We start from the raw sequence: 9,736 nt of genomic DNA, 5'->3' as shown, positions 1-9,736 counted from the left end.
CTCTCCACCCAACTGGGCGACCCTGAAGCGGGTTTCACTGCCGCCTGGCAGCAGCTTGGAGAACCGGGACCTCCTGCCCGGGGAGCCTGCCAGGTCTTTCTCGACCGCGCTGGAGCCCCGAAAGCCCATAGGGGACTAGGCGCCCGAAGCAGACCTTTTTAAATTTTATTAGGTCTGGACTGTTTTGTCTTCAAGGGATCAGTCTCAATTAAAAATTAAAGATACAAGCCCCTGTTATTTGAACAGAAGACCAAATCTTCCACCCTTGATGCAGCAGCAGTTGTTGCAGCCTGTGTGGTCTCGGCCATAGAATATATCACAGCTAAGATGAACAGTGTAACTTACAGAATTAACTAATCTAGTGTTTTCTGAGAAACTGTGGCAGAAAAAATGTAAAATGGCAGGTTTTCCTCTGGTTGGACAGAGAGTTTTGCAGCTCTGCCAGCAGTGACCTGTGGAAGCTGCCAGTTATTTGTTATTTAGCTCCTAAAAAAGAGACTGGCTCCTGCAGTCTTCTTCCTAAAAGTTCCAAAACATTGATGTGATTGAGTGGAAGAGCCGGAGATAGACTTCATAGTTTCAAGGTTGCAGCTTGAGTGTACTTTTCTGTGAAATAATCTCTCATCCTCTTTATCTTTCTACCCCTCAGCCATCTCAAAAAAGAAATTAAAAAAAAGAAAAGAAGGAAAATACTATCTCACAAGATTGCCCATGTGTATTGGAAGCCAAAATTCTCCTTCTCATGATAAATTTGTAAGAAAATATATAAAAGTCACCACAGGTCACACTGGATTAGATTAGGAAGGTGTTACATCACTGAAGAAGGTCTTCTAGTTCTTACAAAGTCTACTGTATTTGCTGATTAAATATTCTTGTTTCAGAAAGACTTATTTTGGAAAGTTATATAAACCACAAGCGACATGTTTTGTGCTTCTTAAAGGGGAAACAGTAAATACTCCATTCTCACTGATCCCAAACTCCTGCCAGATGACTGAGATGTTGGCTAAGTCTGTTATTTTAGGGGCTTTTTAGTTCATTTTCTTCCTCTGAAGACCCTTGCAAAAAAGGCGAGGTAATACAGGACCATGTCATCTGGTGTGGGAGGGAAAAGAAGATGGTTGGTGGAAGCCCATGAGTGCTTAATCAAGGTCTGAAGTCTATAGTAAATGAAATGTAGGATTTTCTGTACCTTGCTAGGAGGTGATTTCTGGATGTGGGTGTTGAGTAGGATTTTATGCAAAGTGAAGGATAGTTTTTAGCAAAGATTCTTTATTTATGGCTCTGTGATACTTTGCAAGCAAGGTAGTACAGGGCAGGAACAAAAAAAGGAACCATAGATGCCTACAGTGCAGTAAAACTCAGGGCTGGCCTGTGGCAAGGGTCGCTGTCTTTCATTGACATGACATCCCAACACACCAAGTACACAAAGGGTGGAGCACAAATCTGTGAGATACCTGCTTCCTTCACTGCACTCTCTGTTCACTACAGGAAGGCATGCTAGGGATGAGTATTCTCACTAGCAGATGTAGCTTCACACTTAGAGGCTGCAAGGCTACTGAGCTTGCTGCAAATTTGAACCTGAACACTCAATTCAATAAAATCTCCTGCAGAGATGAAGGCATGTGCTATTAACATGAGAGCCTTTTGAAGAACAGCTGTAGGAAAAAGGATAGACTGTAGGATTGTCCTGCAACTAGTTTGAACATTCCCCGACTGCTAAAACTGCAACACAAAACTTGCCTGAGTTATACTGGACATTGTGGAGGCACTGGGACAGGAGTGGCTTCAGCCTCAGTGTCAGACACTTCAGTGAAAAATTTAAGCGTGCCCATCTGAAATTTGTGTCCTCTGGATGCAAGCTATCATTGCATTTGCACCAAGCTTGCAGATATGCCAGGGGAACTGCAGGAAATCCATGCCTTTCTAGGGTAGCATCTGGAAGTCTGGAGATCAAGCAGGATACCTAAGGGCATTCAAAATGGCACCAAATGTGCATGCAGCTACCTAAAAGCTTAATCAAGTGCCTCAGGAATAGGAGTGGGGCAAAGCCAGATTGCATCTAAGTGCATCTCAGCCTTTCACTGTTTCTCTAGACTTCTCAAGAATTAAAGTATTACCGCTCCCACTTCTGTTTTGTCACAGTTCCTTTTCTCCCTCTGTCCTTTGGGGTGGTGATGGTGGAGAAACAGATACGTGGGAAATGCTAAATTTGATGAACAGGTCCTGGATACAACTTCAAAATATTCCTAGATTAAGGCTATTGCCAATCATGAATGCACAATTAGTAAACTTGACCCTTGTTCTCCTGGTAACAAACACTTCTTTCTGGAACAATTGCTTAGAACAGCAAGCAATTACTTTCTTCTGTACATTTGATTACTAATTTCTTACCAGAACAATAAAAACCAAGTAACTTCTCTTCCAGTCCTCACATTTTAATTTTATTTCTGCTGCCAAAGCATGCCTGGCTGCTGCTTTGTATATTTGATGTGCAGCTGTGGTAGGAAGCCACAAATAGCATCATGGCATCTTTAGGAGCTGTGCTTCCAAGGGTAAAAGGACCCTGCAGGGCATCTCTTCTCAGGGAGCCATCCTAACTATTTGGAAAGTAGCAAATCATGTTGTGATGTGAAAGGTGCAGAATTAACTATAAAAGTGTTCTTTTTCTAGCTTTCCCCATTGCAGGAAAGAAAGTGGCTTTTGGCCAGCATACACTAAAGAAATGAGTACCCTTTCTCTCTGGTTTGAAAGGCTGCCATGGGCTGCTCTGGCTGCGTTATGTATTTATGGAGGCGTGACACAGGATGCAAGTACTATACCATAGATTGCTGTTTGGGTTTTTTTTCACCTGCTGTAGTAGATGAGGGATACTTACAAAACAATCAATCTGTAGGATGCCTTAGGATTAACTAAGAGGCTTTTTTCATCGTTTTCAGTAAGGATGTGCCTTTTACACTCAAGAGAGGAAGGAAAGCGTCCTTAAATTGTGCCTACTATAAACTAATTGCTACCTGTTATTGAATTAAAATACATGAATATGCATGGGCGGCTGTGTCTGTCTTCAGGTGACATAGAGTAGCTTTTATAAAGCTTCCATGACTGGCTATGAGCTTTTAAATTCTACATGTCCCAGGGACTCATAGTGCTTTTTAGCCAAGTGCTGGAAGCATACCACTATTTGAAAGATAAGCCTGAGTGTTTAACTAAAATCTGAAGAAAGATATTTGAATATGTTACCTTATATTTCATCTCTATCTATTTTCTTCTCATAGATGCTTCTCCTGATAGCATCACCTCTTTTGAAATTGGTCTTTCCTTTGTTTATAATATGCATTCCCAGTTCTCTCTTGGTAATATTGCAATGAATCATCCAGAGAGTGGGGTGAGTTGGATGATTTTGTCCAAAGTAAAAGGTAATACTCAGTGATTTTTATCTTTTTATGTCTAGGTCATGATCCTCTGAATCACAGGGAAAAGGAGGTTTAGCATCTTTAATAAGAAATGTTCCTTTGCAAAACATACCAAATTTGCAATGTTACACAGCTGATGCACATATGAGAAGTTACCAGCTAATATTAATTAGAACTTTAAAGCTGTAGATCCTGGGAACAAAGTTCAGCAGTCCAGCCAACTGATCTTTCTGCCCGTTTGTGTACTTTATCTTCTCATGCCCATATACATTCACTAGTGACTTTGATATCAAACAAAAAAAAAATCATGCATACATTCTTGTCCAATTGAATGCCATTATTGAATTTGTATCAGATTTGATACTGCGTTCTGAATAAACATGAAACTGCAGCATGAAAATCCCTAGGGTATTCTGAGTCAAATAAATGAACAGAAGCCTGTGGTAACTTCAGATGTTCACAAGAACATAGGTTTCAACAAGCCAGACACCATCAAGGGTCTAAATGATGAAATGTCCTGCCTCTGGCAATGGTCTGTAATTATCTTTCAAAGAAAGTTCACATGCCCTGTTTCCATACTGGGTCAAGCCTACCTGAAATATATGTTTAAATCCTATTCACAGGGGTGTTCAGCTTGTGCCCTAAAGCATTAGATTTGCTTTCCTAAGTCATTCTAGTATGAGTTTGCTCTTCTTATTGCTCCCACACACTGCTCCTTTAATCTCATCTTTGATACTTAGGAGAGAAGTCAATCTAAAAAATGAGATTCCTTTAGCTAAATGTTTCCACATTATTTCCCTGTATTTATTTATTTAATTTTCATTAATACACTGGCTTCATTATAGGACATGAAAAATTCTAGTGACATAGAGTTTAATCACTGCACTTTTTCTCTGGGGATATTCATTGTAATCTGTATCACTACTACTACTGCCTTAAGTAATAACCAAAAGAGGTCATGTTCTAAGTTAATAGCCTGCAGCTGCAATGAAGAGAAATCTGCAGTACTGAATACAGCTATCCAAGTAAACTAGATATAGCTAATAGTGCTATCCAATGATGGGAAGTATTTTCACACAGATGTTGACATTAATCTCAAGTGCCAGCTCATTTCACTCTGCATGAGTTGATTGTTTTTGCAGCTACATAGAAAAAAAGAAATAGGGTTTGGAAACAACAAGTGGACCAAATAATTCTTTCAAGATGAGGAATTTCTGAAGGTGCCCAGCTGGAGAGAAAGGTGTCCAAAGCAATGATTTACAGGGGGCTTCAGTCATCTTGACAGTCTTCACTTCAGATGCCTTTACGCTCACTGTCAAAAGTGACATCAGGATGACTTCTTCACATATGTGTTTGATGGAAAATAAATCACAAATCCTACTTGAACTTCAACAATACTTTCAATACTTTCAGATTTTTAATAGGGATACTGATAGTGATCAAAATTATGTTATGCTCAGTATTTGTAGAGTACAGTGGTCAGTTTGTATTCCCTGCATACATCTGCTCAGCTATCAGGAGGGGACTTATAGTGACAACTTGATGGAAACAAAGAATTCTCCTCCTATATCTAACATGCTCAGTTGAAATAGCCTCACAATCCCTAGCCTGTGCTGTCACAATTCATTATTATACCAAACAAATGTACAGCATGGCCACACCAATACCTCTTGTATTTGCATTTCATACATGACAAATGAAGGTGAGAAAGTGCAAGAAATTGAATGGAAATTTCAATTTAAAACTTCTATTCCCATTAGAGATATTCTTTAAGGTGCAGAGGTTGTACTGGGGATTGATTGGGGTTTTTTGTTTCTTTTAAAATATTTTTATTTAGATAGAAGAGTTACAGGGTTATTGGTTTGCATATATTTATGTTTTCATGTCTTCTGAGGAAGAATTGCCATGGTTTGTTTGCACAGGTATTTTGAAATCTACAATTCCAGCCATTCTACCTAGTGGTGCATCATCCAGAAACTCTTACTGAGATAAAAACATAAGACTGATGAAAGGTGTCAGAGAATGACACTGAATTAAGAAAGAATAAGACAAGAATGTGAAGAATGGGAGCTATGTTGGCTATGGAGAGGGACTGAGATATTCTTCCACCTATTAGCAGAGGTCCTAAATGAGTCTTGACTTTTGGCTGCACCACAGTTCTGGCTGTCAGCTTGGATGATGATCCCCATGCAAGAATGAGAGCCTTGTTACTACAAGCCTCTCTGCTGAAACTACAAACTGTGCAGCTCACTGCTCAGCTACCACGTCAGACTCTGCTACCAGCTGGACACAGTCTGGAACCACATCTAGCTCTGTAGGAGAGACAATTTCATCAATAGGTGGTGGGCAGACATAGACCTCACCTATGGAGCAGTTCCCACTCTCATAGTTCCACAACTATGAAATGAAACTAAGAAGGCCACTGCACTACTTATTTTCCTTGTCTTCTGTTTTTTGGTGGGGTTTACAGGTTGCATTTTGTTATGTGACACAACTCAATATTTTTTGCAGCCAACTGACTTGTCTTTTTCTTTCCTTACAGAAATTATTCAAGACACACAAAACTATGATTGCCATCCACCAATGATTCTACAAAAAATCCCTCCCCTAAATTTTCAAATTGGCATTATCCTGTTTGGCAAATATTGGTAAACACTACAAGGGCTGGTTTTGTGGCATGCTAAGTAATCAAGCAAGCAAGTATGGAGACTAACATAATAGATGAGATTTTATTCATGTATAGATGAATTTTCTCATTGTCTGAGAAGTTCAGAAATGCAGCAGAGATAATAAGATACCAAGAGTATCATTTTCCTGGGCAAAGCACATACAATTGCGGTGGATTATTCATTAAAATCCTTGTATCTGGCACAGAAATTAACACATATGGCATTGCAAATTCCTCTTGCCCCCAAGATCCTAGTGTAATCTTATTTATATGAGTACATTGTGGTTGTACAAACCAGCCTGTCAATTTCCAGAACTTCCACCATATGGAAAGAGTCACTTATAAATACAGATGTTGCACAGAGAACAGAGGGTCAGAACAACAGAGTGCACATTTGGAAAGTTAAAGGTGCAATGGTGGCATTTCTAAAGTTTTGTTTGATGTGCCCCAGTCTATGGATAAATAGCATGGCTCAGTGTGGCTCCACAGACCTCCTCCATCATCAGACAGCTGATTGGCTTACCACTATTAATTAGCTTTGTTAACAGAGTGATCAGTGCCAAGGCAAGGATAGCACCTTTGTGTCCTAGGACACATCCTGAACTGTCTGGTGAAATTTCAGAGGTATTAAAAACCACTTTTGACAATTTATGGAAAATAGGTGGCATTTCATCCAATGGGAAGAGTAAACATGTAGAGAGCTTTAAAAAGACAGGAAGAAAATACAACCAATCAGCAAAGCTTCTGTTTCTGAAAACTGAAGTAATGGTACAAGTAACTACCAGACTTCCTGAAGGGTAACACAGGGAGAGTGAAATAGACTAGACTATCAGAATAATTCACTTTAATTCTATGATGGGTAACAGATGCTGCAGACAAAGGAAAAGCAATTGCTATTGTATTATTTGACTTTGGAAAGGCTTTTGATGGTGGTGGTCATGACATTTGTTTCAGCAAATTAGAAAATATGATGTAGAAGAGTCTGGAAGAGAACAGTCACAACCCACATGGAAAGACAGGCGGAGAGACTACTGAGGTGGAGTCATGTGGATGTTTGTTTTGAATGGGTTCTGTGAAGGTCCAGCAGTATTTAAGTGATATTCTCCAGCAAGATTCTGCAAATCAGTTCTCTGGGAAATCTTTCCTGGTAAGGTTAAGACTAAATACTCTAAGTGCCTTTCAAGCAAGTGACATTCTCCTTAACTGAATTTTTAAATAACAAACTAGCAAAAAGTATGAAAATATACAGGTAAGAAGCTGACTATGTAAGTAATGTCTCAACATCCATTTTAAGTGTCTGGTTTGGTACTCGCAGATGTGAACACAGACATCTCAGACACTCTTAAAGGCTCATTCAGCTCAGTGCTCTGACTCTAACCATAAAACCAAGACAAATGTGATGTAATGCAAAGTTCCTATATATGTCTCTGTTGTCATTCCCCGATTTCTGAGCTGTTTAAGGTCTGTTTAAGGATTTGTAGAGCTGACAGCTCCTAATGCACTCATGGATTTTCCAAAGCTCTCATCAATCTGCTTGTAGTTTTGAGCTGACACCAAGCAGTATTATTGAAATCTACAGTGTAGTCATGTGTAAAGAAGTATTTCTTTTTGTTTAATGTTAAACATTCTGCCCAATACTTTCACTGAAGTAATTTAAACCATCTCATACACAGTGAGTTATAGAGGCATGACTTAGCTCAGGCTGAGGCACTGGAGTTACTGTTACTTACCCCAGACTGGCAAGGAGAGAACATCCTTTGTGTTGTTTTTGTTCAACCTCTCAAGAAACTTAAGTCCACACCTGATGGCAAATGTCTTAGCATCAGCTAAAATTAGCCTTAATTTTTCAGTCTCACTCTTTGCATTTCTTAGTCTTGTGTCTCACAGCTCTTGGTCAGCATTTGTTCAGATTGAGGTGTTGCTGTTCTGTGCTGCGTCTGCCTGCCTGCACTCCTGGGTCTTTGCAAAGGAAACCAGACATACAGGACAGGAAAGATATCACCCATGGCTCATCCTCATAGGGAATCATGTTGCTCCTGAGAACTTCACCTTGTATACCTGCCCCACATCGTCAGCACCAGTGTTTGTGAGGTGATGTAAACACTGCTTGCCACATGAGACAGCACAGTCCAGCTGGATAGAAATCTTCCATCAGCTCAGAGTGCAGTACCTGCAGTGTAGACAGAGCTACAGCATTTGCCTACAACACACAGGTTTGCCACATCTACGAGGATCTCTTTGCATGTTTTGTACCTTGGCTTCATTGTACATTGTCCTAGGTTGCAATATTGATGTAGTTAAGTATTCTATTACCACCAGCTGTGGGCCATTAGCTGCTATCACCCACTCCGGATGACAGGCAATGGGCCATCCGTTAGCTATTATCAGCTGTTAACGACCCACCCCGCATGACAGGCAATGGGCCATCAGGGACCCACCGTGTGACTCATGGACTTATCTCATCCCATTGTGAGATGCTCTGCCGAAGAGGGAGGAGCCAGGTGTTCCCACCTGGATATAACCTGGCCTGGACTGCCTGAGCAGCCCTGTCTACTGGGTTCCCAGAGGACCAGAGCTACTACTGGATCTTCAGCTGGAGACTAGACCTTCACAGGATCACGCTTCAACTGGACTACTTCAGTTGGACTGCTACTACCACCCTAACAGGGTGTTAGGTTGTATCTGACTTTGTCAGTGCTTTTCCTTGTATTATTTCACTTATTTTTAATTTCAATCTTGACTTGTGATCTCCCACTGGTTTGTTTTCAAACCAATACATACATCTAGGTTAAACCTAAGCAATGTGTCTCACAATTGTACAAATACTTCTATATATCCCCTGGAAATGCCCCGTTTCACAATGCTAAGCTGGTGTACAAAACAGTGACTGTGCAGCTGCACATTATCATTTCTTGCAAGTAATTTCAGCAGAGCAGTACAATGGACTTTGGGCTGAGCCTTAGCCCAGCATTTTGCTGCTGTGCCAGACTATGTGAAGCAGACATTCACATCAGTAAAGCTCTGCCAGAGGCTGATACCACTCAATGTATTGTCATAAACTTGAATTAAGACAATACATGGCAGATGTAGGACTGGTCTTGTTTATATTTGCCATAACTTTTAACTAAAGTACTAACAAACTACCATCATAATATCAAAATTTTACATTCCAGAAATTCTTTCCTTCTTATAGGAATATGGTGTTATAATAATTACAGCAATATTCAATAATGCATAAATAATCTTTATTTCTTTTTAAAAAGCTAAATTTCCCCACTATTTCAATGAATAGATGCTTTTCTAAGAATGGTCCTCTTTGGCTTAATTTTCTTGAATTTTTTGGTTAATATGGACAGAAAAAAAAATGACTTAACAGGCCTAGGAATATCAGATCACCAGGACCAGTATAATTGGTAAGAAACCTAAGTCAATTAGAAAAACTATAAATCAAGATTGGGTATCAATGTAGAATTTCTCTAAAGCTAATATACACTGAAAATCTAAATGTCAGTGACATTACGAAGAATTGCAGCTTTCATTGTTCCTGCATCCTTAGACACCAGTTTTGTGGAAGGGTCCCTTATAGGCAGGTTTTCCTGCACATGTGTAACATGACTGCATGGAGTGCTGAAGATCCTGTGGTGTTAGATGCACACCT

The sequence above is a fragment of the Lichenostomus cassidix genome, chromosome 2 (assembly GCF_008360975.1).
Source record: "Lichenostomus cassidix isolate B80296 chromosome 2, HeHo_3.0, whole genome shotgun sequence".
Taxonomy (NCBI): domain Eukaryota; kingdom Metazoa; phylum Chordata; class Aves; order Passeriformes; family Meliphagidae; genus Lichenostomus; species Lichenostomus cassidix.
This window is presented reverse-complemented; position numbering follows the sequence as displayed.